General features: G+C 39.3%; 1 protein-coding gene across 2 annotated transcripts in view; it reads right to left on the bottom strand.

The window, feature by feature from the left end:
• NELL1 (neural EGFL like 1) overlaps positions 1 to 24,703 on the bottom strand; it is a 297,295-nt gene that overhangs the window by 160,730 nt on the left and 111,862 nt on the right. The window lies entirely within an intron of this gene.

Genomic DNA, 24,703 nt, shown 5'->3' with positions numbered 1-24,703 from the left:
GAAGGGAAGAGGTGAGGGAAATGCTGTTTTTCTCTAATTTTCCATTTACCTGCATTAGCCAAGCAGTACAATACATTGAAATAACTCTACCCATTTTCATTCAGCTCATACCTTACCTTTTCAACCCCCTCGATCTGATTTTACTAATGGCTGGGGCTGAACAATAGAATACTATATCAAAAGGAGCAATTCTTTCTTCATGCCATTATATTGGGAGTAATTATTTTAAATATCTCATCCCATCAGCACATGCCTTATGCCACCATCCACCATTTCTCTTTCACTCTATTTTTTGCCCAATACTCTTACCCACTTTGTCTACTTCTACATGCATCCTGCCATACTGACTGGCTTACTCCCTCAAATACACACAGATGCTATCTCCAAATGATGAATTGTAGAAGGCTACCCATGTAATTGATCTAGAATCCCTGTGACCACAGCAATGTTTTATTGTGGCATTTTGAAGGATGCTGTAGCTCTCTGAAAAATTAAATGCTTACGAAGACTGCATGGGGTTTTTTGGGGGGGTGGTGTCTTCATCATATCTGAAAAAACCTACAGCTCCTGGAGAACGACTAGTCTAGTATTTTATAATGATTTTAAGTATACCTTGGTACAACTAATGAGATAGATAAGGTGTTAGCAGCAAAAATCATATTAAATTAATACTCCACAATTTTGCACTAAAGTAATTTTTTAACTCAAGGACTATCTGTGCAGCACACAGGTAAAAAAACAATATTGTCCCATGCTGCCCAACACCAACAGTGCCCTATCTTCTCTATTTATGGCCTTCATTTTCCTAACTATTCTCTTAACATCTTTTCAACAATTCATTATTCAGCTGTTTCCATCACATCTTGCTCCCCTATGCAGCTCTGCTGAAAAATCCATGAGGAAACACTGAAGTGGCAGACTCATCACCATAGCTGAGTTGGCAGCAATGCCTCTTCATTGCCACATAATTCAAACCAGGTGGTTCCACATGATAGAGGATTTACTGGTTTTATTTTCATGGGTCCAGATTATTCCCTGTTAATCAGGTTCCACAGAGGATCAGAGACAAATATCATATACAGATAAGGAAATTGTGGATCCTTGCAAAACAGTTTCTTTCCTAGGATCCCTCAGAGCCATTTTTGTGTTCCACAGCCTTGCTATGCAATCTACTCTTATTGTTTGTGCCTTTTTAAATTTAGTTTCATCTATAATGTAAAAATAAACAATGAAACATCAGCAGAATAAAAACGCCTAATTTTAGATATTATAAATATTTTTCGCTATAAACACAATCTTAATTGACATAACTGAAAAGTGCAAGATGCCTTTCTCATCCAAGCAAATATGATAATCAGGTATGATTTATAGCACTAGTTACTAAAAGAGGCATTTCTGGTTGGGAAATTGCAACAGTACTGCATTCCTTAGGCATAACCTGAGGTGAAATAAGTAAGAGGAACAGTAAGGGGGTGGGAGAGAATCCAAGAGCTGATAATAAAAATATTCTTTACCTGCAACCTAAAATCCTGCCTCAACACTTAGTATAAATTTTATTTTAATTGCTTTGCTTTTGGCTATGAAATTGAACTGGTGATTTAATGCTTTCCCCTTTGATAACATAGTCACATGTTTAGCTGCAGTTAACAAGAAGAAGAAATTGGAACACTCACCCCCTTAATATTTCATTTCTAGCGACTCTTCATCTAAATTACACAGCCCATCATCACGGGGAGTTTTACAATGTGTGTTTTACATGCATGTCCTTTATCAGTGTCAGCTACTGAGGAACACATGCACAGACCCCCTCGAGCTCCCACCAAGGCAAGTGGTCAGAGCACAGAGAAAGGATGGAGCAGGGAGGTGCAGAGCCAGTCCTTCCCAGCCGTGGAAGCTACCTGTGAGGGAGTCTGTAGCTTGCTTGATGCTCTAATGGAAGACCCTGAATGGGCACGTGCCCTCCTGCCAAGAGCCCTGCTGCAACCAACCTTCCTGAGTTTTCCAGAAGCAGGGTTTTAATTTGTAGTACACAGCACATCTCTGGGGAGTAGGAAGTTGGGAACAGAGGCAGCATTTATGTTATTTGTGATAGTGAATTACTATTTTATTGCCAGCATCATTACCTAAATTTCAGAGCATGTTATCAGCTCTAAGACCTAATCCCAGCATGGCCATGACTGGATTTTACCAGTTCTTCCAAACCCCAGTGAAATTCTCTGTAAAATACAGGACTGCACAGCAGGGCAGTGGCAAAGACATACTTCAATACAACTTCAAGTAATCTTTGTGAAAGCCAGCAGAAGGCCCAGAAATTAATAATGAATTGCTGAAAGCCCAGACATGGGCTTTGAACCAACCTACTGAATAGTCTCTGTGTGTGTGTATGTACTTCTTTGCACACTGCAGAGGGAGGTGAATCAACAAAGATCTCACCCTGAACGAATAGAAAGAATAGGAGGGTTGAATGAGCATTACTGATTCCAATTGCTCTGTTCTGACTCAAATTTTTAAGCTAGATTAAGCTTTATTTAATGGTGAAATAGTAACTCTTAAATTGCTGATGAAACCTTCATGTATTTTTGTCTCTGCAGAGAACCATTATGAAGATCAGGTGAGATTCCCTTAGCAACATAACGATGGAAACTTCTGTAGATATCTAATGCATTTTCACCATCTTGATTAAGAAGGAAATTCCGGCCTGATTTCATTGGTCATTCTACATTAGTTGTAAATGATGGAAAAAAAGAAATAAAGACAGCAGAACTAGACAAGCTGTGGATAGAAAGTCAATACCAAAAATCAATGCAAAATACTCCTCATCCCAATGGCTTCCAGTGCTTTCTCCTCCCTCCACATACATTTCAAGCTCTTGTTCACTTTTTATTATTAACAGCAATGTAACCTTGTCACATTGTGGCACACAGCATGAGGTCACCCACAGGGTAAAGCCAGACAGGACACTCTGAAAACACACTCCCACTGCTAGAGACTTTGAAAAACATGAAGTGATAATTGTTAAAGCAAACCCACTCCACAGAGAATTCATCAGATTATATAATAAAGACACTACTTTGAAGAGTCTCTGAGATTTTTCCCTTTGCCAAAGTTCTCATTTTTGCAAATGAAAAAGGTTCTGAGAATACAAATCTCTTGTCAATGCAAATCAACAGGCCTATACCAGCATAAAATGGGAAATAATAATTTGTAGCTGCCAAGGACAGAAAAGAGCTAGCAGGCAGTGGTGGGACTTGGTCCCCCAACACACCCAGTTGCTGCAGATTACCACATCAAGCTTGAATCCCACACAAAAATGTGTTTAAAAAAGTAATTCACACTTCTCACTTTAGTAAGTTAAGGTACACTATTCCACTAATCTGTGCATGTGTCCCTGTCCCAAATATCCTTTGCTTTCCTGAACAGCAGCAGTAAAAAAAAAAAAAATCACCTCCAGAAAGGTAGCGACCACAAAAAATCTCCACTTTACCCACAGGAGGAACCACAGCACTTGGATTGCTGGAAACAGAAGTGAAGGGAGAAGCCACTGCCTGTATTTCCTTCCTTATAATGTCTACCCTTTGACTGAAAGCAAAGGGAGCACCTCAAAAAGCCTGAGAAGAATACTGAGGAAAAAAAAAAAAAAAAAAAAAAAAAAAAAAAAAAAAGACATTTCCTTCATTTCCTTCATGTTTGGCAAAAGAAGAGATGAAACTGAGCTTTAGAGGGAAGTAAGGGCCTAACTGTTAATGTACACATACATGTTAGAGAACAACATGAACAGGCTAAAACTCCTGCTGATGGGCTTAACACAAGACTGAGATGACTGTAAAACTGAAAGGATAAAAGCACAAAACATTTTCTTTCCACAATAGTCACAATCCAAAAGTGGTCATCCTTCTCAAAACCAGCAGTTAGAACAGCTCCTTCTGCTGAGAAAGCACAGAAAGAGAATTTCAGAATTTATGCCATTGTCACGTGTACCGCATTACTTCCTACAGAAAAGAAACTCTCATTTTACTGTATTGAGTTTGCGTGGCAAGGTTTTGGTAGCAGGGGGTGGATTGTGTGACAAGATGCCAGAAGCTGCCCCCGTGCTCAGTGGAGCCAAGGCCAAACCAAAGCTGAGCCCATCACCAACACCAGCACCACCTCTGCGAGAGTGCTTAAGAGAGCACAAAAACCCTTGCACAAGAGCAGCTGGGAGAGAGGATTGAGAACATGTGAGAAACAATTCTGCAGACATCCAGAACAGGGCAGAAGGAGGGGCAGGAACTGCTCCAGGTGCCAGAGCTGAGATTCCCCTGTAGCCCCTGGTGGAGCCCTAGGTGAGGCAGTTGTGCCCCTGCGGACCCACAGAGGATGCAGAGATCTACCTGCAGCCCATGGAGATCCATTGGGAATGCAGAGATCCACCCACAGCCCATGGGGATCCATTGGGGATGCAGAGATCCACCCACAGCCCATGGGGATCCATTGGGGATGCAGAGATCCACCCACAGCCCATGGGGATCCATTGGGGATGCAGAGATCCACCCACAGCCCATGGGGATCCATTGGGGATGCAGAGATCCACCCACAGCCCATGGGGATCCATTGGGGATGCAGAGATCCACCCACAGCCCATGGAGGAGACTCTCCAGAGCACGGGGCTATGCCCTGAAGGAAGCTGTGAGGTCCAGCAATGGAGCAGGGTCATGCTGGGATCTGTGGCCCCGTGGAAAGGAGCTCACACTGGAGCAGGTTTGGTGGCAAGACTTGTGACCCCACAGAAGGGACCCATGCTGAAACAGCTCACAAGGAACAGCAGCCCACGGGAAAGACTCACACTGGAACAGTTCACAAAGGACTTCCTCCTGCAAAAAGGGCCCCATGCTGGATCAGGGGACGAGTGTGAGAAGGAAAGAACGGCAGAAGCAAGGCGTTATAAACAGACCATAACTCCCATCCCACATCCTGCTTGGGGCAAGGAGGTAGAAGGATCAGGAGCAAAGTTCAGACTGGGAAGAGAGGGTATGGAGAGATTTAAATTGGTACTTATTTTTTATTATCCTACTCTGATTTGATTGGCAGTAAATTAAATTTATTTCCTCAAGTTGAGTCTGTTTTGCCTATGATGTTAATTGCTGAGTGATATCTCCCTGTCCTTATCTTAACCCGTGAGCCTTTTGCTATATTTTCTCTCCTGTGTTGTTGAGGAAGGGAGTGATAAAGCAGCTTGGCAGTCACCTGGCAGGTAGCCAGGTCAACCCACTTAATTTACTTATTGTACACTAAGAATTTTATTTCCTTTAGCATGCAAAAAAATAAAATTGTAGGCAATTTTATCACCATCTTTGTTATGTCTTACATACTAAAGAATAAAGAATTTATTACAGTAAGGCAAAATCAAGATTTTTCAAGTTTCCACTCCACTTAAGCACCTTAAGAATGGTGCTAATAACTGTCATTTAAGAGCTGATAGGTACATTTTTAATTAATTAGGCATTGTTTTTCATTAAGGTGAGTGAAGTACTGAAACCTTTTGAGCCATAAACCCATTATTTAACACACCCGCCAACTTTTTTGAGTCAATTCACTTGACATTCTGTGAAATCAAAGGAAAGGAGTGACTTGTATCTAGACTGCATTCCTGTTTCTGGGCATAATAAATGTCAAGAAAGAATTAGTAATGCACAATAACAAGACTTGCACACAGAGCACATGCTGCTCTCTCACAAAGCATTGATATTCAGGATTTAAAAATATTTCTTTAAAAAGTCATCCACCTTCTTCCAATAAAGAACAGCTTCTCATCCTCCTGTATTGCTCTCACAAACCCAAATAGCAAAGAAGTGAAAAAATCTATTGACATAATAGACCGACCAGCCTAACAAAGCTAAATATGTGTATATATATGTATTTTCTCCTTAACCATCTTCTCTTTAACAATCAGTTTTTATTTACCTTCTTTACCTTCTATTACCTTCCATTTTTTTTACAAATCTTAACAACTTTTCCATAGTTATTCCCTCTTATTATCTTGACAGCCCTAAAACACCTCTTTTGTTTAGTCCACAACCCTGAATGCACAAAAAGCTCCTCTTTGACTGCTCAATCACAGATTTGAAGACACGTTCAGCCCATCCATTCAACCAACCTCTACTTATCTAACTTCTGTTCTTGCCTCATAAATCAGTTTCTACAAGCTGTTCATCATTTTTAGAGTGCTTTCTGAATAGCTTTCTATGTATTAATTTTACATTTTCTAACCCAATGTGTCACATGCTCTGAACTCTGCTTCTGAATCATCACAAAGATTTTGGAAGGGTAAAATCATATGCTGCTTTGACCTTGTAAAACTATCCCAGAACTGTTAAAACAGTTTCAGAGAAAGGATGAAGAAAAAAACTATACAAACTACACAGGAATAATGAAATCACTGCCACTGAGCTACTTTAGGTCTATGTAGGGCCATAAAGACTTACCAAACAACACAACACAGATATGAATTTCTTATAAATACAATTGCATAGCATACAACTGGCACTGATTCTAGGTTATACAAATCTTGATGTTTTCCAATAGGCACTAGATCCTTGTTTTTTGATAAGTCCCACATAAATGTGCTATTACTTAAAATAAAAGGAAGACACATTAACATGGATATGGCTACAAGATATTTTTCCTTGGCTTATGGACAAGGCCCAGCTCAGGAGGTGCACCGGAACACCTGCACATCAGATTTTCAGCTGATAAAAACCCAAATATTTGACAGCCATACTGTTTCAAAAACTGGTATTCATGCACATATCCATATATAAAAATTTAAAATAAAAGAAAATAATCCCTAGGTCCTCCATGCAGATCTAGGAGGGGTATGTTCCCTAAGCATGCTGTGTTCATCTCAAATAAAGGTATCCTTTAACAGTTTAAACCCCTGAAGTCTCTGCCTGAGCATGCTAAGCACAGGTGCATAATTACAGGGACATCCCATACTGCAGTTTATTGAGGAATCAGCAACAAAAGACAGGCACTAACACTAGGAAGATAAAAATTCAAAAGCATCCAACTTCATTCATTCACAGGCACTTCTTAAAGACTTGGCTAGAAAATAGCAAGAGCTTATCCAGGGTATCATTATCCATATGCAAAAATCTGTATTTGCTTCTATGTCAGAAAATTAGCATATTATAATATCACGTATAAAAACATCTGATTAACCATGTTATTGATGTAATAACAAAATATTTTAATAATAATTCAAATAACTAATAACACGAACAGCTTGTTTCCAAGGTGACCAAAGTGAATCATATTTCTAACCAAATTTCCCTTAGGTATAGCCAGCTTATTACTACTTTGAAATTTTTTTTTTCTTCTACTGACAGCATCTCTCAATGGCTGTTCTCTGCTGTCAGTGTTGCAATTCATCAATGTTGTTTTTCATCTGCCATTTTATCTGGTGTCTGTGTAAATAAATACTGATAGTTGATGTCTTACAGCCCACCCAAAAGGCTCAGACATCCTGAAGACATAAAGGAATTGATAGTTTGACAACAGCTATTGGTGGAAGCTGATGTACAATAAGAAGAAATATGTCTTGTGGCTTGAAAGAATAGTCTGACTGCTAGACTTCTGAATTAACCATAAACCACAGAAAACATTTCTTAACTCAAAAGCAGTTTTGGATGGATATAACTGTCTTAGTTTCAGCAGAGGTAATTGTAAGTAGTTTTGTGTCTGAAAGAATAAAGAGTACAGAGCAAAGAAATGAAGTCTGCCATGCCAAGGGGCACAGGTGGCTGCAGAACAAAGCAATGATCTTTGGAAAAGGACAAGCTCTCCAACATGGCATCTTCCATCCAGTTAGGCTGGAATATCCATCAACTAGAGATGTTAGGTCAGCACTGTACCTGAACAACTATCACCTGCAGTGTATTATACCCACACGGGCAAGCCAAGTGCACCATCTGGGGTTTGATATCTTAGTTATATTACTAAATTTAAAATCATCTCATTGTATCATTAGAGAGAAAAGTTGCCCAATCCAAAGACTATTTGGTTCACTGCTATGAGCCTCCTGTTTGCCCCAACCAGCACAGACACAGCAAAATACAAAGGGACATAACACAAAGTGTAATAACAAACCCAGAATTTATTTAATTCCCACATTAAATAAATAAAGCCCTGACAATGACTGCCCTTGCAGTGATGTAATTCACATGAGCAGAGCCCTCCCAGACACGGATTTGACAGGGTGCCTGGACTGCAACACGTGGTGACCAGCTGAATCCCAATTTGGCTGGGATGTCCTGCCCAGCCTGAAAGGAGAGGAGGAGCATGGCCATGTCTGCCCTTTCCCCTTCCTCGCTTCATCAGCCACATCCTCAATCCTCTCAGCACTGAAGAGCCCCGGGATGATGGCAGGAGACTGCACACCATCAGATTTCTCTGGAAACCACTCTGTTGTTGGGAATAGCTCAACAAAACATGGTGTCTCAGACAACTGAGGAGAAAATTAGGCTAACTCCTTCCAAATTTGAGAGAGAGAAAAGGCAACCTACACACTGAATCAAAGAGTTGCTTCAGAAATCAGTCTGTAAGCCTCCCCTGATGTCTGACAAGAGCCTAGACTATCACCATAGACTCTAAAAGCACTTTTGAACATCAGTCTGTCCCTGCCCTAGAGCTCAACCCTAGAGCTCAGAGACACCCTACCTGCAATGTCTCAGAGGAAGTGACAACTTCTGAAAGCACATCAACAAATGGTTTTTGCACTGTGAAACTATTTCACATGCAATGACCAGTCCTTTGCTGAAGTGTATTTGCCTCAGCGTTCAGATGCCATTTTCACCATCAGCCTCTGAAAGAAAAAACTGTGCTCACTTACAGAAGAAGAGGGAGGTCAAGACTAAAAGCTTCAACATTGTCCAGTCCTGCACACTCATGCCATTATTGCTTTTTCTCAGTGGCAAAGGCAGATGGGGGAATTTTTCTATTCACAGCTGGCAAGTTCTCAAATTCTGAAGCTGACAGGCCATTTGTGTTTAGAATACAGACTTACTCTTGGATCTTAATCTTTCTAAGTAAATGCCACTGTACACATATGACAGCAGTCAGGTAGCAGCAATACCCTGCTTCATTTCTCCACCTGTGTATTTCCATAGCTTTTCTTCAGAGGTTGTAAGGTTCACAGTCTTCTGCAGCATGCAGTACTATAGCTGTGGCAAAGAAGTGTGAAAGATCATTACACCACACTAATTTCTTCATACCTCTTAGTTATGCCATGAAAAAGAAAAGATAAAACGTAGAGGCTAAATACAGGCACAGTGAAAAGGTATTTATTCCCCACCAAGCTGATATCCCCAGATTGTACTCCTAGGAACAGTGAGACTGTCAGTCATTTTCAGACTTCTGAATATTTTAGAGAGCTTTCCAAAGCCTAAGAATACAACTCGGGAGTTTCTCCCTAAGGAATGAAAGCAGACAAATTTGGTACAAGAAAAGCAGGAGATTGGGAATGCAGAACAGGCAGCTTTTCAGGAACAGAGAGGTCACAGAACTTGACTTGCTCACAAACCAAAAAAAGCAAGTAAATACAGTACTAGAAACCATTTATTGGGGTTTTGGGAGGTATTTAGCAGAGATTGCTGACTTGTTTTTATATTAAATGAATAGATCACATGACAAAAATACAGTTTTGACTTACCAGAAAGTATTCATTAGTTTACAACAAATTAAGAAAGCAGATCTGAGCTAATCTGAATAAAATCCTTTTTGGAGAGTGTGGTATTTCTGAAATAACACCTTTCAGCCTTGCATTGCAAGGGAACATGTGCCACACACAGAAGATGACGTGGAGAGGTCTGAACATGGGTCTCTCCCACCCGAAGACCATCCCAATCAGAGTTTGGAGAAGCATAAATAGAGGCAATATCAAAATCCTGTTTGAGGGGGTGTGTTTCCTCTCTTGGGACTTTTTTTTTTTTTTTCTTTTTTCTTTACAGCACTCCCCAAACATTTGCAACTCTTCATCCCCCATCTGTATATTTGTAACATCTTAATACTTGTTAATTACTCTACAAACAGCTGGCTACTGCTTCCATAAAATTACTTTAAATGTAGTAGCTTGAGATACATTTTCTGATACCTTTTTCAGAGATACTAATTCCAATGCAAATATGTGGATCCCCAACAGGTTTCATACAAGTAAACAAACATAACTCAAATTTTAAAAAAATAATTACAACCACCACTACTAGATACTATTATAGGTTTCATTTCAGAGTATATTTTAAGAAGTAGAGTCTGTCACTGACTCAGTCTTCAAAAGAAGACAGGCAAAACAACTGCGGCAAACTTACACACAAAAACCTCTGTACATAGAAAATAGTAAATAATTAATATTAATAATAGTAATAAATTAGTAAATAATTCTAGTGGGCACTCAACCCATCACAATATATTTGTATGATACACAACTTCAGTCAGAAAAATCAGAATTTATAAGGAAAACTTAAAAAAATAAATAAATGGAACAGTATGTTGGGTCACCAGTACGCAATGAGGGAAAGAGCTGTCCTGGTTCTGGGAATGAGCTCTCTTAGGCAGGCAATTAACTTAAAAGGTTAATAAGAACCAATGGGGTTTTTTTCCTTTTGCCACACTTGTGTGACAGCAATTTACAACTGGTTTTCAAACTGTGACTTCAACAGGGTTTGGCATGTTTTGCAACAGGAAACAAAAAGAATTATGCATCATAGGCATAGAGCTGTTACACCCTGGCTAGCCATGGCCTTTCACAGAAGAAAGAATTGTAACAAGTCAAATACTCTGATTGTGGATACAATAATTACACAGAAAAATACCATTATAAATTTATTTTCTGCTTTAGCTGTGCATCAAATAGGTCTGTATATAATTTCTCCTCACTCACCTCATTTTCTATATGTTTCAGCACTAAAAAGCATTCCCGCTATATATGTGATGTTTCTCTTTAGAGCTACAGGTGGTTCAACCAAAAAGGTTCTTTTGCACATCCAAAATTTAAAAATCCATAATCTCTTTAGTAAAAACTATTTTAAAGTTAATTAAGGTGCAATAAAATTTGATTAACTACAGTTATAAATCTGAAATTAAAATGAAGACAGTTCTAAATCGAATAAAATGCCGTATTGAAAGTTACAACATCAGACAGTTATAAATCTCCAGAAATAAAGAGTAGAAAACAGAGAGCTATATAATGTATATGAACCCTGGAGTAATTAATCCTGTCATTGTATCCTATTGACTGGGAGCTGGGAGTAAATCAAAAGACAAGAACAGACTGAAAAGCTCATTTTTTTTTTTACAGTGCTCTTTCTAATGTCAGTTGGCAATTTATTAACCCACAATGTAAAGTCTTCAGGCTTGTTCTTCACCTCCAATCACAGCTGAGCCTCACTGGAGACAACACAAGATTTAAAAGCAACAATGACCCTCCAGAAAATCTGATTAAATTAAGAAATTTATCAAATTATTGCCACCAACTCATCTTTTGACAAGCTGATATATAACAATATATATAAAAATAAGCCTACAAAGAAGGGGATTCAACTCTGAGTGCATAAGAAAGTTAACACAACTGATAATCCTACACTGAGCTAAGAATAAAGAGATGTAACTTTTACAAAAGGTTGAAACTGTTTGCAATAGAATTTAAAAAAAGAACTGCAAGGATAAGAAGCACTTCAAAGAAGATACCAGGAGTAAGCAAAAAACTTACAAGGATGGAAAAAGAGACTGATTAACAAGGGAAGGCAGGTGTCCTAAATTAGCCACATAGTAAAAATAGCATCTCAGCTCAATCTTACAAAGGAAAACAGACTGAATAGTGAAAGGCTCATTTCGCCCAAGCAGAAGAGAGGGATTAAAATAGAGAGAAGAACTAGGTAAGTACCCTTACTCTCATATAGATTCAATGAAAAGTTAGCTGTGTACCCCTAAACCTGGACAAATGTTCCATTTTCTATTAAGAACAATGCCACAAGGACAGGAACATTTGCAGCACACTGAAAGAGCCAGAAGATAAAAATACAAATATGCTGGCAAGTTTTTAAATTAAATGAAATTTATAATGGGAACTAAAGTTTTCCCAATATACCAGTTAGTTTCATAAACCTTTCCTCAAAACCTTCATTCTTTGGGCTTCCCTGATCAGTAAAGCAAAAAAAAAAAAAAAAAAAAAACCCACAAGGGAATACTAAATATAGATGCATTCCAAGAAAGGAACAGTGACAAACACATATTCATGTGATTTTGACACCGACTACAGCAGGCTTTGGAAGAGGCAGTAATCGAGGGCATAGAGGTAGGCTTGAAGTAGCATAAAAAGAAATATATTCTCATTACTAATAGATCACCTGAGAGACATGATGAGTTTCTTAGTAAGACAGATGACTACTTAGACAAGGGCGACATGGTGCAACTAATACATCTATGTTTGAATTAAGCATCTGGCAGTGTTCTCTAAGAAATCTTTATTTAAAAGTCAGACAAAGAGGAGCAATATAAGAATACATCATAATATGGATAGAAAACTGTCTATGGGAGGCACTACAAGAGTCTATAGTGAAGAAAAAGCAGTTCTAATGATGGAGAAGTATTATTGAGTATTTCTCAGGAACAAGTCTTGGGATGGATCCTGCTTAATATATTCATTAGCAACCTTGATCCAAGGACTGCATTATGAAATGCAATGATGATACAATTATAAGCACGGAAGAGGACAAGACATCACATAGAGAGAATGAGATGACCTTGTGAAGTAGAAAACTGAATAGGATGAAGTTTAAAAGCAGAAAGCACAAAATCAGGACTTCTGCTTTAAACTGGAGGCTCATCAGATTTAAGAAATAGGGGAGAAAAAAGTTGGTGGATAGAACGTTTAGGAGGTATCTATTTCTTCTTTACCAGCTGTAAAAAGGTCTAATGAATTTCTGGGAATATCCAACATTTTCTGTCAACTCAGAGGACTACCCAGATCTCATCTGAAATAGCAGGGTCATTTCCTGATCACCTGTTTCCAAAGCAAAACTGTAAGTATGACTAGAAAAGGTTTTCTAAAGGGATAACAAAAATGGGAAAGTAACTTCCATGACAAGAATCAAGGCAACCTTGGTCCTTCCAGCCTAGTTAAGTAAAAACTGAGAACATATTTAAGTATATTTGATTACTGCTATACATAACCTAGTTATGCTTAGCTTGGTCCCATGATGTCTTGGATTGCAGTGCAGGATGTAACCAGGGGTGTGTATTCTATTATCATCTGCTGAAACCAGGTGGGGAGGTGCTAATGGTCCAGCTGTTAAAACCAGCTGGGGCAGGGTTCTTATCTCTTCCACCACCCATCCTCCCTTCAGGGGGTATCTGCTGTTAATGGGTCATCGAGGCTCACTGCATGGCTGATACAATTACATCATCCCATTGGGAGATGCTCCACCCAGGGGGAGGAGCCCAGCATTCCTACCTGAATAAAATCTGAGATTCAGAACGCCAGGGCAGCCTGTTTGCACTGGATTCCCAGAGGAAGACTAGATCCGTCTCACCACCACTGGACCCTTCTACAGGATCATGGCTTCAACAGGACCACATCTGTCAGTCCAGGAGGACTTGACTGGTCTGCTCCCAGCACCCTGACCAACAGGGTCAACAGATTCTGCCTGTGTTTTCTTTTTTGATGTTGTTTTGGGCTTTATTTTTGTACTACCACATTTTTATTCTTTTAATATTCCCAGTAAAGAACCGCTCTTCCTATTCCCATATCTTCGTCTGAAAGCCCCCTTAATTTTAAAATTATAATAATTCAGAGGGAGGGGGTTTACAGTCTCCATTCCAAGGGAAGCTCCAGCTTTCCCGGGCAGACATCTGTCTTTCCAAACCAAGACACCTGGCTAGTTCTAAATAGAGACAGTGTGCAAAGGAATCCAACAGCCATGTGGAAGCTGGGCCCAACCCATGGGGACAAAGAATGGCACGGACAGGGCCCAGCAGTGCCTGGCACACAGTCAGAACCCAGCACAGCCAGAATCCAGCTTTGACTCCCAAGCCCAGGTGTCTGTTGCCAATGCTGTCAAACTGAAGTGCACACCTGCAGGAGCTGCCCCCAAGCAGGAGCAAGGCAGGAGACAGCGCCAACTAGGCAAGCAACAAACAATCCTTCACACATATGGTAACAAGAAGCTTCTCATAGCAGCTCAGGAGTTACTGAGCACAAAATGGGAGCCCATTCTATGGTTTTTAGTGATGTACATTCCTCCAAGCAACAGCTTGGATTATGTGATTCAACAGAACGCTTTCACACAGAAATATATCCCCTTGGCAGCTGATATAAGGTTTGTCTCAATAACCTGTTCAGCCATCAAGTGTCACCTTTTTGGCTAATGGTTTATATCAAAGGAAAGAACACACCTCATAATGTACATAACCAACTGTGTAATGCTGCTCAGCAGGGAAATATCCCTCCTGTAACGCTGCAGTGATTACCTTATGCCTTGAAGCATGAGAGCTGATGATCTTTATCCTACCTTTCATAACTACAAATGCTACTATTGGTCATAAAATTACCCAAGCACTTCAAAAATTCAGCCACAATATTTGATTTGATGACCCTCTGCACTGGGGACTAGCACAACCTCACTAGGTGTTCAATGTCTGGCAAGTCATTTGTTTTAAATTACACCTTTATTTTCATATCACAGAACAGGATTAGAATAACCTTCTGAACAAGTTTCACTGCAGCCTTCATTAAAAAAAAAAAAAAAAAATTGTGAGTAGCTAAAGTAAACCTTGCTTAAAGGCTTGATTATGACTTTTCCTTATGCTATATGTCACAATAAATCCTCTCATGCAACAGATGCCAACACCTTCCCACCCAGAGCAGGTGGACTAGAAATGTGGAGGACGTGCAGAGACAATGGCTTCTCTGGCTTTCCACAGGAGCCAGCACAACCCCCACAATTTGCTGCCAGTGTGTCACCACTTCCCTGCTGCTTGCAGAGCCCTGCAACACAGGAACGAGGTCTCAGGGGGACAGAGACGTCCCTGGGCCACGACACCTCCTGTGATAATCCTGAGATGTGCAGTTTAAGCAGATCTTCTCCTTCAGACAAGCACCAAAAGGTACAGTTTAGCCTCCAGCCCTTCCATTTGTATTCCATTACCCCAGATGCTTAGGTGTGAAGAATACCGATGTCTTCACTGTCAAAAGACATCTTTGCATCTTTTCCTTTGCTTATTAAGTCACACCATCACCCATGACTCTTGTCCGAAGAAAATTCTTTTAAAACCAAACCAAACCAACAACAACAACCACCAACACCCCACAACTCTCTTTGGGCTGGTCAGAAGATATAAGGGGAAAAACATAAAAAAAAAAAAAAACAAAACCCAAAACCGACCCAACAGAATCCGTTATTAAAGAGCAAGTAGCTCACATGTCCCCCTATCCACCCTCTCTCCAAACACAAGAACTCAGGTACACAGGCTGTTCTGCTTTACATTCCAAAACCTGACAAGGAAAAAAGGACAGATTCCAAACAGAATTAAAGCAGGTATTCTCAATAAGCAAAGCATGTTTTTGAAAATTCGTTTCTGAGTAAGATTATGTAAGCAAAGCCAGCCAGGCTCAATCACACTTGCATATCAGTTACCAAAACTGCTTTTAAAAGGAGGCTTAAAGAAGAAAATATATTTATTTTTATATTTTTTTTTAAGTGACACTAGCTCTAAAAATTATTTATTAAAAAGTAATTTCAGGGGACAGAAAAAGACATTTTATCCCAAAAATCAAACCATTCTGCATGGAGTGCTCTACAAAATGAGCATCTGGCAAAAAGATCAAAAAGACACCATTTCTTTGCCAGTAGTAACATATTTAAGAGGTTGCTTGCTAGCAAACTGCCATGGCAACCACAGTAGCACCTGGGGTACAGTGTTCTCCTGAGAAACAGCACGCCTTCCCTTGAGAAACAAGTAATTTTGCAACTGTGCAACAGTTTTAAACGAGATAAGTAGCTCCAGTGAGTGTACAGCCACTGAACTCCAGAATCAGGCCTTCATTAATTCTATTTCTTCACCCAAAAAACATCTACGTTAAACCCAGCTCTAAATACATCCCAGCAAAACACACGCTTTAGACTTCTACCAGTCGCTCTCCACTTCTGTACCTAACGTCATTTAGAATGGCACAACTGAGGGACAACCCAATGCTTTTTGGAAAGAAGTCAGTAATAATGAATGTCATTTCAGGGTCAAAAGCAGAGTAATATGAGTCACAATGAAATGGTCACCCCTCTCTTCCAGCCAAGACACTGAGCCTTTTACTCCCTAAAAAAGCAGCCAGGAGTGGGCATGTGCCTCCCTTCCCAGCTGCAAATGAAGCCTAAATTGAAAAATAGACCCTAGACTTTTTTCTGCAATTTAGAAATTTTATACTCAGAAACAGCCTAATCCAATCTAATTACCAAGGGACAGAGGAAAGAAAAGAAAAAGGAAAATATCAGCTATAGATCTCTCTGCATGTAAGAACATTTTTATGCTACAAAAAAACTAAAAACAGTGTAATAAGACTTTTTGATGTCAAATTGACCAACAGCGCACTTGCCTTAGCTCAGCTCTTTTCTACAGAAGACTGCACATAGTGATTAAGTCAACTTTTGAGAAAAAAGCAATTCTAAACTCATGTTATTCTGAAAAATAATTTTATATAATGCATTATTTTTGAGGGCATCCTATCTCAACTATCATTTTTAGAAGACTTGCATTATTATATTGTTAGACACCAGCGGTGGCAGCAGAGGAGGGGAGAGGGTTGAAACACATCACTCTAAGAAAGCCTCCCTTCCCTTGCTTTTCTGGCTTTCCTTCTGTTCTCCATTCTCAAGTCTATGGGAGAAAAAATCACGCAGATCATCTCAACCAACAAAAGGGAAAATAGTGAAGATAAGTAATACTGCTGACAATGGCAGACACCAATTACCTTCTTTCTGATATCAAAAAAGCTTCCAGCGCTTTTAACTTGCAATTTATGAGTGTCACCCACCAACATTATACTTTCATGTTTCCAACAGACTCACTTCTTGTCATGCTAACACTTTATTAAGTTTTTTTTCTTTCCCCCTTCTTTCACCTGAACTTTAAAACCTTGCTTGGAATCACTGTGCAGACTTACGGCCTTAGTAACAAAGGCAAACTGGGACCCAAGAGATGAAACATTCCCACCTACCACATCCTTTTAGATGAAGGTATTGCTGGTTTGTTTTGAAAAGGTAAAACAACAATTTGCCCACCATACATTCAGGAATAGCTTTCACCTATAATGGTTAAAGTATTTCTTAGTTGGTTTTTTTTTTTTCCCCTTGGTCTTCAATTTCATTTAAAACCACAGTTTTACATTCTATCTGACACTTGCAAGCACCACAGATGAAAGAAGATTAATATATTCAACAAATGTGTTGACTGATTTTCTTGTTAGTGTCAAAAAGCTACCATTAAATATTTTCCTTCAACCACATTATAGTATGCAATTCTTAAATCAAGCAGTCATCAGTTCTTTTATAAATGGAAAAAGCTTAAGCCATACAAGACAGTGAACACTGAAAAAACATATTTATATGAACTGCTTTTCATGTAGCCAGAACAAACATTACTTTTCTCACATGTAGTCCAACTTCTGTTTAACTTGCAAGCGTCCTCCCTGTCTCACACATTATTAAATGTGTTCTGGCATACAATAAAAACCACCTGCTTGTACAGAAGATAGAAAAGTATTTTTATTCTCATTATTTTGCCAATATAATGATAGGAAGCTCCAAATGCACACCAACTGCCATAAGGATTTTCTCCAAGACTGACAGCTATGACCAACAGTCCAGACCAGTCAGGCTTCAATATGCACAAGGATCTTCAATCATCTTCATCAATATCTGCAATAAATTTGCCTTTTTTTTTTTTTTTTTTTTTTACACAATACTTTACATTCCAAACTGCTCTCAGATGTCAGCTTCTTTAATCTAAAATGCGGGTGACAAATACAACATAGTTCAACAATGAATGGAGCACAGGGGAAGTAGATTAAGCTTCTTCATAGAATGAAAATGGCCTCAGTTTTCTCTGCACCACTATTAAAGGAGGGTTTATAATAAGAGCTACAGCAGCCAGTAGGAGCTGCAAGCTATTTAGTTTCATGTACAAAAGAGTTTCCTAATGGCAGAAGCTCAGGAATCCCACAAAGCTCAAAATTTTGATGATAATATCTTCATTCAATTGGAATAGCTTCAAAGCATTTAACTGTCATGAAGTGCAAAAGCAGACTGGTGAAGCACTTCAGGTTTTCAGATTGAAGGACCTTCAGCTAACTCAATGGGATGGCTCCCAAGACAAAAGCTGAATTGAGCTGTTGGAACACTGGTCACTGAGAATTTCAGGCTTTCTGTGCTGACAGGCACTGACCCCCAAGAAAACACTGCATTTCACCTGAGGCCATGGAGAAGGCTTCCAAAATTGAGTGATAGCACTGGGATTATGGGTGTGTAGTGTGAATAGAAGTGTGTGATATCACAGGGTGGAAAACTTAAGAGTTTTAGGTTTTAGAATACAGTAATATATACATAAAGCAAAATGGAGGTTTTAGGGTGGGGGCTAGTCCTTATTCTTCATGGGTCTGGGTGGTATTTTGTAATTGGATAGAAAAGTCCACATTGTGAGCCATGGGTGGTTGGTTACTGGGTTAAAAGTAAAAATAATTGAGGTGTCTTTTCTTAATAGGACCGTTTGATCTTAAAAGACCTTATAAAGAGATAGTGGCAGAGTAATTTTCTACTTTGTTGGCTAGAACTCACAGTTTGTGAGACTGTATTATAAATAAGAATTAATAAACATCTAAGTCCAAACACAAAATCCATCTCTTGAGTATATAATCCTGGCTCTGACAGAAGAAAAGAGGATAAAAACTGGGGTTTTTACCAGTTTTTACTGAGGCTGCTCCTCTGGCTAAACTGGGACACGGGAGTGAGGTGCTGAAGCAACGATTCGGTTACATGGGCAGAGTATCCTCCTTCCCAACACCCAAGGGATTCTCCTGACTGTGTCAGGAGCACTGACACAGCCATGGACAGTTGTTGTACTGCATCCCCACAACCAAGTAGATGTTTTCCATATAAGGAGAAACATGGCAGTTCAGGATTCTTTTTCTCCACCAAGGTTGGGATTAATACACAGGGGTCATAGTTTTGTGTTCAGACTTGGATGTTTATGATTTATCTATTTGCAGACTCATGAGCTGTGAGCTCTAACTAGCAAGCCAGAGAAATGAGGTAAAGTGGAGAACTTCTCTATCTCGACAAGGACAATCTGTCTAATTATGAAATGCCACCTAAATCATTTTTACCTTAAACTCAGTAACTAACTACTTGAAGTCTGCAATGTGGACTTCATCAGCCAGTTACAGAAAACCACACAAACCCACTAAGAAGAAGGAAGAAGGTGAAGAAGGACCCAGATAACACCCAAAGTCCTCCATCTTGAGCCACATGTATTGCTATATACTAAAATCTTAAATCTAAGTTTCCAGAATTCCAACAGAAAAGAGTTTCAGCTTACCTCTGAACTTTTAAAGAAGAACCAGAACGTTCTGTGCTTCTCTCATCATAACTGGCCCAGTGCCAGCACAAAGGAATCGGGTGGATCTTTGAAATGCATATCAAAACTTGCAGCAGTTTGCCAAAAAACCGTCCTGAATCATTAAGTACATAAGAAAGAGCACAAGGCTCCTTGGGGCTTTTCGGTGTGTCCAAGCAGGTGCAAGGGGCTTCCCTGCACTGTGCACAGCTTTGCTCTTTTGTTTTGTAGAGTTTGTAATTCTCTGCTTTAATTAAAACATTTTTGCTTTTTCAAAACAGACCCGATCAGCCGTCCTGCTAACTATTTTAAAGCCATTTCTGGGAGGTGTCTGGTCAACCCTCAGAGCTTGAGACACCTTTGTGGGGCTCATAACACCCTGGCAGCCTGTATCAGACAGTCAATACCAAGTATATTTTGGGCTGACTATGACCAGTATTGGTAAGCCCTAATGTAGTATTTTGTTCATTGTGGCATGAAGGAGTTTTTTGCCCATTTCATTTTCCAATTGTCAGTGTAGACCCCAGAGTTATTTCAAAGACACTATCAGGTCAGCTAGGAACCTAAGGATATTTTGTGATATACATTGTGTTCTAAAAGAATTTCTGGGCTCTGTGTGTAGCATGTATTTGTTTTACTTATCAAATTTAGTATTATTAAGCATCATTGCTACAGGGTTTGTCCTGACTGACATTATTCAGTGCTTTTACCTGGATGACGGAAGGAGAATATGCAGACAAAATCTGCTTACAGTGCTAACCTGGATCTACAAGAATGTTGGTAGACATTAAGAATTTGAAGGTGTTTTGACAAATTGGAGACATAATTCTTCAAAAATAGAATGCAATTTGAAAAGGGCAAGGTTATACACCTACACAGAAATAATAAACTGCACTGATACTGAGTGGGAGCAACCAATGAAGTTGATAAATCAGTTGCTTTTCCAGAAAACAGCCAACAAAACCCAACCAAAAACCCCAACATCTCAAATACAAGGTTAAAAAACATTATTTCATGCTGCTTTGCAGCAGCCTTTTATGCATTTGAAGATCATTACATTACATCGTCCTCTTCAACAGCCTAACAGCACCAGCTCTGCAAATGAAGATTGTTAGCTCAACATCTGCTGATTCTTTGGACTTCTTCCAGCAAATCCAAATCCATCCAGATGTGAAGGAAACACTTTAAGTGATGCATTACAATGCAGAGGGGAGCAAAAAATTTATTATGTTCGATACTTCTTCCACAATGGAGCTTGCCTAATTTTGCAACAATATGACAGTGACTCATTGGACCCTCAGATACAACAGTGACTCTCTTGGAACACTTTTTTTCCTCTCTCTCTCTCTCTTTTTTGAACTATGCTACTAAATTAGGATTGAGACTGGAGCATAGATTAGGTACTACAAAAAGTCTTCCCGTGGTAAAAGCACCAAAGCACTGGAACAGCTTTCCACATGGAAGATGTACAGTTTCCATCTCTGGGGGGTTTTTAAGACAATGTTAGGCAAATACCTGTCAAGAATAATTTTAAGTTGGTCCACTGCTGAGCAAGCAAAATGTACTGTATCAGTCTCTCAGATCAGTTTTCTACCTTTCAGCACTGGCTTTTCCTATAAAAGCATTTTTTAGAGATATAAAAATATAGGAATGAAATGACAAGTGAAACGGGTTCATATTATTTCTCATTTGTCACAGCTACATGGCTGTGCCAGTGCATCTGAGCATTCTAATCCTAAACAGGGAAAAAATCATACTCACAACCTGCTCTTGAAATCTTGTACATCTCATGAAAATTTAACTGGAACATACTAAAGGAAAAGCAAATGGGGAAGTAACAGCACTGACCTGAAAAAACAGTGCTTTTATGTAACATTACATGCTCACAAACCTTCTTTTTTTCCCTTTCACAGAGAATTCTTTAAGTTCTCCTTGAAGAAGACCCACAAAAGATTTTTTGAGGTAGTAACCGCAAAAAAATCACAAGTAACTTATTCAGTTCCTCAAGACCTGACTTGAGTGTCTCAGAACCTACCTTCAACACCAAGAGATTTCTGATGTGTGGATTGTACATCTACTGGCATTTCCACAAAACTCAGGTGTCATCATGGAGGTGAGGCCACACAAGTAGTGGAGTGTTTGCTAATTTGTGAGAACGGGTATAAAATCTTAGGTACTAGCAATGGTTCTGCCTAGATATCATTGTAATGGGTAAAACACAGCACAGACAAGAATTCCAGGCTGCAAAATTGTCCCCAATACTCTATTTCACATGGACCACAAAAAAACTGGAAGGACTTCTAAAAGACCTTGTATCTCTGCAGGTAGTAAGAAATAGCACTTATAAATCCATCCCTTGAAACTTGCCAGTAAGAACATCATGTTCTCAAAGGGAATAAAAGAACTCAGACAACGAAGCTTATAAACTCTCTGAGCCAAACAATTTTCAATTTTACTTTTGGAATCTTTTTTAGGTTAGGATATCAAGTCAGTAAATGAAGCATGAGCCATAAAGCAGCTGAATGTTGTAGATGCTTGATGAAATAATTTTTTCTCTCTCTAACATAACCCCACATTCCAGTGTCTTCTATTTCAATGTGATGTTTCTACTTTCTTTTGTTTGCTGGTTCTGATATCACCAACCAGAATACTTATCTACTCACCATCATCAGTGCAGGTAATTAAAACACTATCTTTTCAGACAAGAAATTCCAGAAAACATAGACACAAATTTCTAGTTTTCTGTCATTGGTTTTAACACTTTTTTTCTCACTGGCACTTTTGATGAGCTGTATGTCCAAAGATTGAGGGCAAGAATGAAGTATAGCACAGGGCATTTCCTTAACCTCTGCACTATGAAAGCAACTGCACTTTGTACTTATTTCCTATTACCATCTTTTCATTAATATCAGAAAAGATTACAAGTTACAAAGATCTCAAGGATGCTACTACAGGCCTCAGAAATTCAACCAGCAAACACATGAACAACCTTTCAGTGGGTCACCACTGATTTATATGAGTCTTTCATCACTCAGATATAAACTGGAGGTCTCCCCCTTGTTCTTAAAATGCATCCAAGTGTTACACAAAATTCTACGTGAAATTATGATGTAACTTTATCAGGATCTTACAGTGTGCACCTAATTTAAGATGTTAAATTAGGACTAGTCTCACACTGTATTCATCTCTCCCATGGAGAAAACAGTTTGTGCATTAGCTTGTAATATAAACACAAATATAAATCACATCTACTGAATGTATTGATAGGTACATTTATGAAATCTTACTGCTGGATTGATCAGATAACATACCTCAGCAAAGGCTTGGCTTCCCCCACCTTTAAGGATATAGACACTTACTCACTTCCCTAAGCTACATTTTGTTCTTTTTTTCTGAGCTGGGCAAGAGTGACACACTGCGCTACCTTTAAATAATTACCAAAAGTTTACACCCTGTGGTATTAAGGAGGACAACTCATCTCATATGCAAACAGTTTTTTCAAATATTAAAATTTAGTCCACTAACACAGCTGTAGACACAAAAGCTTGGGTCCAAACAGCAATTTTAGAGGGCACAACTTCCACATTACTATTATTAGCTCCCTACAACATACAGGTGTCTGCTTCCTTGACCAAAATCTATAACCCTGAGGTAGATGCCAAGGGTCCACATATAAGAGCAGGGAAATCCACAGCATGGGGTTCACATCAGTGAGCCTGCTGAGCAGAAACCTGCCCATTGTTAGCTGGCAAAAAAATGCAACAGCAAGAGCTGAGCTCAAATCCCACCTCTCCTCCAGGCTTAGAGGTCTCACTCATTTGACAGGGAGACACTTACCTCCACCTCACATTTTCCTGAGAACACAGGCACAAAAGGGCCAAAGCATGTAGGCTCCTAATTCCTGCTCTAAGCCCTTAAAACACCCACTAAAGTCAGGAGAATCTCAGGATTTAAATTGGAGATTAAGAGCTGAAGCATCTTTAGGGATTGATCCTCTCTTTCAAAAGGCAACAACCTTCATTTCTTTTTTCTTTTGCTGGTTCCACTAGTCAGCAGAGAAAGAAACAGCTTCTTCCCTTTGTACAGCCGCCCAACCATTAAATGTGTTCTGACACATTGAGCACCCAGATCACTCCTCCACTTTAGAGGATTCACACTGCCATTTCCCTGGCCACCACCTCAACAATCAGAGCAAACTCATCTGCAGGTGAAGTATGAAGCATCTTAGGTTTGCTCACAAAAGGGATTCACCAGTAGACAGTGAGATTTCCCCTGTAAGGCCAATGGTCAAGCCACCTGCCAAGGCAAACAGAGAACTGACAGCTGGTCTCTAACAAGTGAACTGTGTATTTTCTTTATGCTGTGCTTGCTTTCATACCTTGCTGAAACACTTCTGTATATATTTTTCTCCTCTTCACACAGCATATCCTTACTCAACTACACTACAACTTCTACAGGATACAAAAGGTTTGCTCCTAGAGGAGCTCTGAGCTCCCTCATCCCCTCAAGAAACAAGAACAGAGACTGCTTAGCTGAAGATCCTAAAAGCACTTTTGCAGAAGTTTGGGGTTATTTTCAAAATCCAGACCCACATGTGTCAAAAATTTGGAATAATATGCTGATGATGAGGGGAAGGAACATAAAACATAACTGAGAATTACCTAATTCCAACTGCCCCATCAGGAAGCTATCATTAGACACATCATCTTACAATTTTTATAATAATTTCTTCTTATACAACACATTCCCACTTAAAAAAAAAAAAAAAAAAAAAAAAAAAAAAAAAAAAAAAACTGACCTCAAAGGCAGTCTGTCATAACTTGTAAGTTCAAGCCAACATTCAGTGACCCAGGTTGTCACCTGAGATGTGAAGATTTACTATCATTTGAACTGCCATAATAAATCTCAGGCAACTCAACTCAAGTCTGCCTTACTGACTTAGAAGAGTCATGCTCATGGAGTGTTTGCTTAGTTTTTTGTCACTGCTTACTGTCTGCAGTGGCCAGTTATACCCTTAAGTATAGTTTTCTTTTGTGAAAACATATAATAAACTTCATCTACTTTGCAAACA

The sequence above is a fragment of the Sylvia atricapilla genome, chromosome 6 (genome assembly GCF_009819655.1).
Source record: "Sylvia atricapilla isolate bSylAtr1 chromosome 6, bSylAtr1.pri, whole genome shotgun sequence".
In the NCBI taxonomy this organism is placed as follows: domain Eukaryota; kingdom Metazoa; phylum Chordata; class Aves; order Passeriformes; family Sylviidae; genus Sylvia; species Sylvia atricapilla.
The sequence above is the reverse complement of the archived record's forward strand: the minus strand, read 5'-3'. Positions and strand labels throughout refer to the sequence as shown.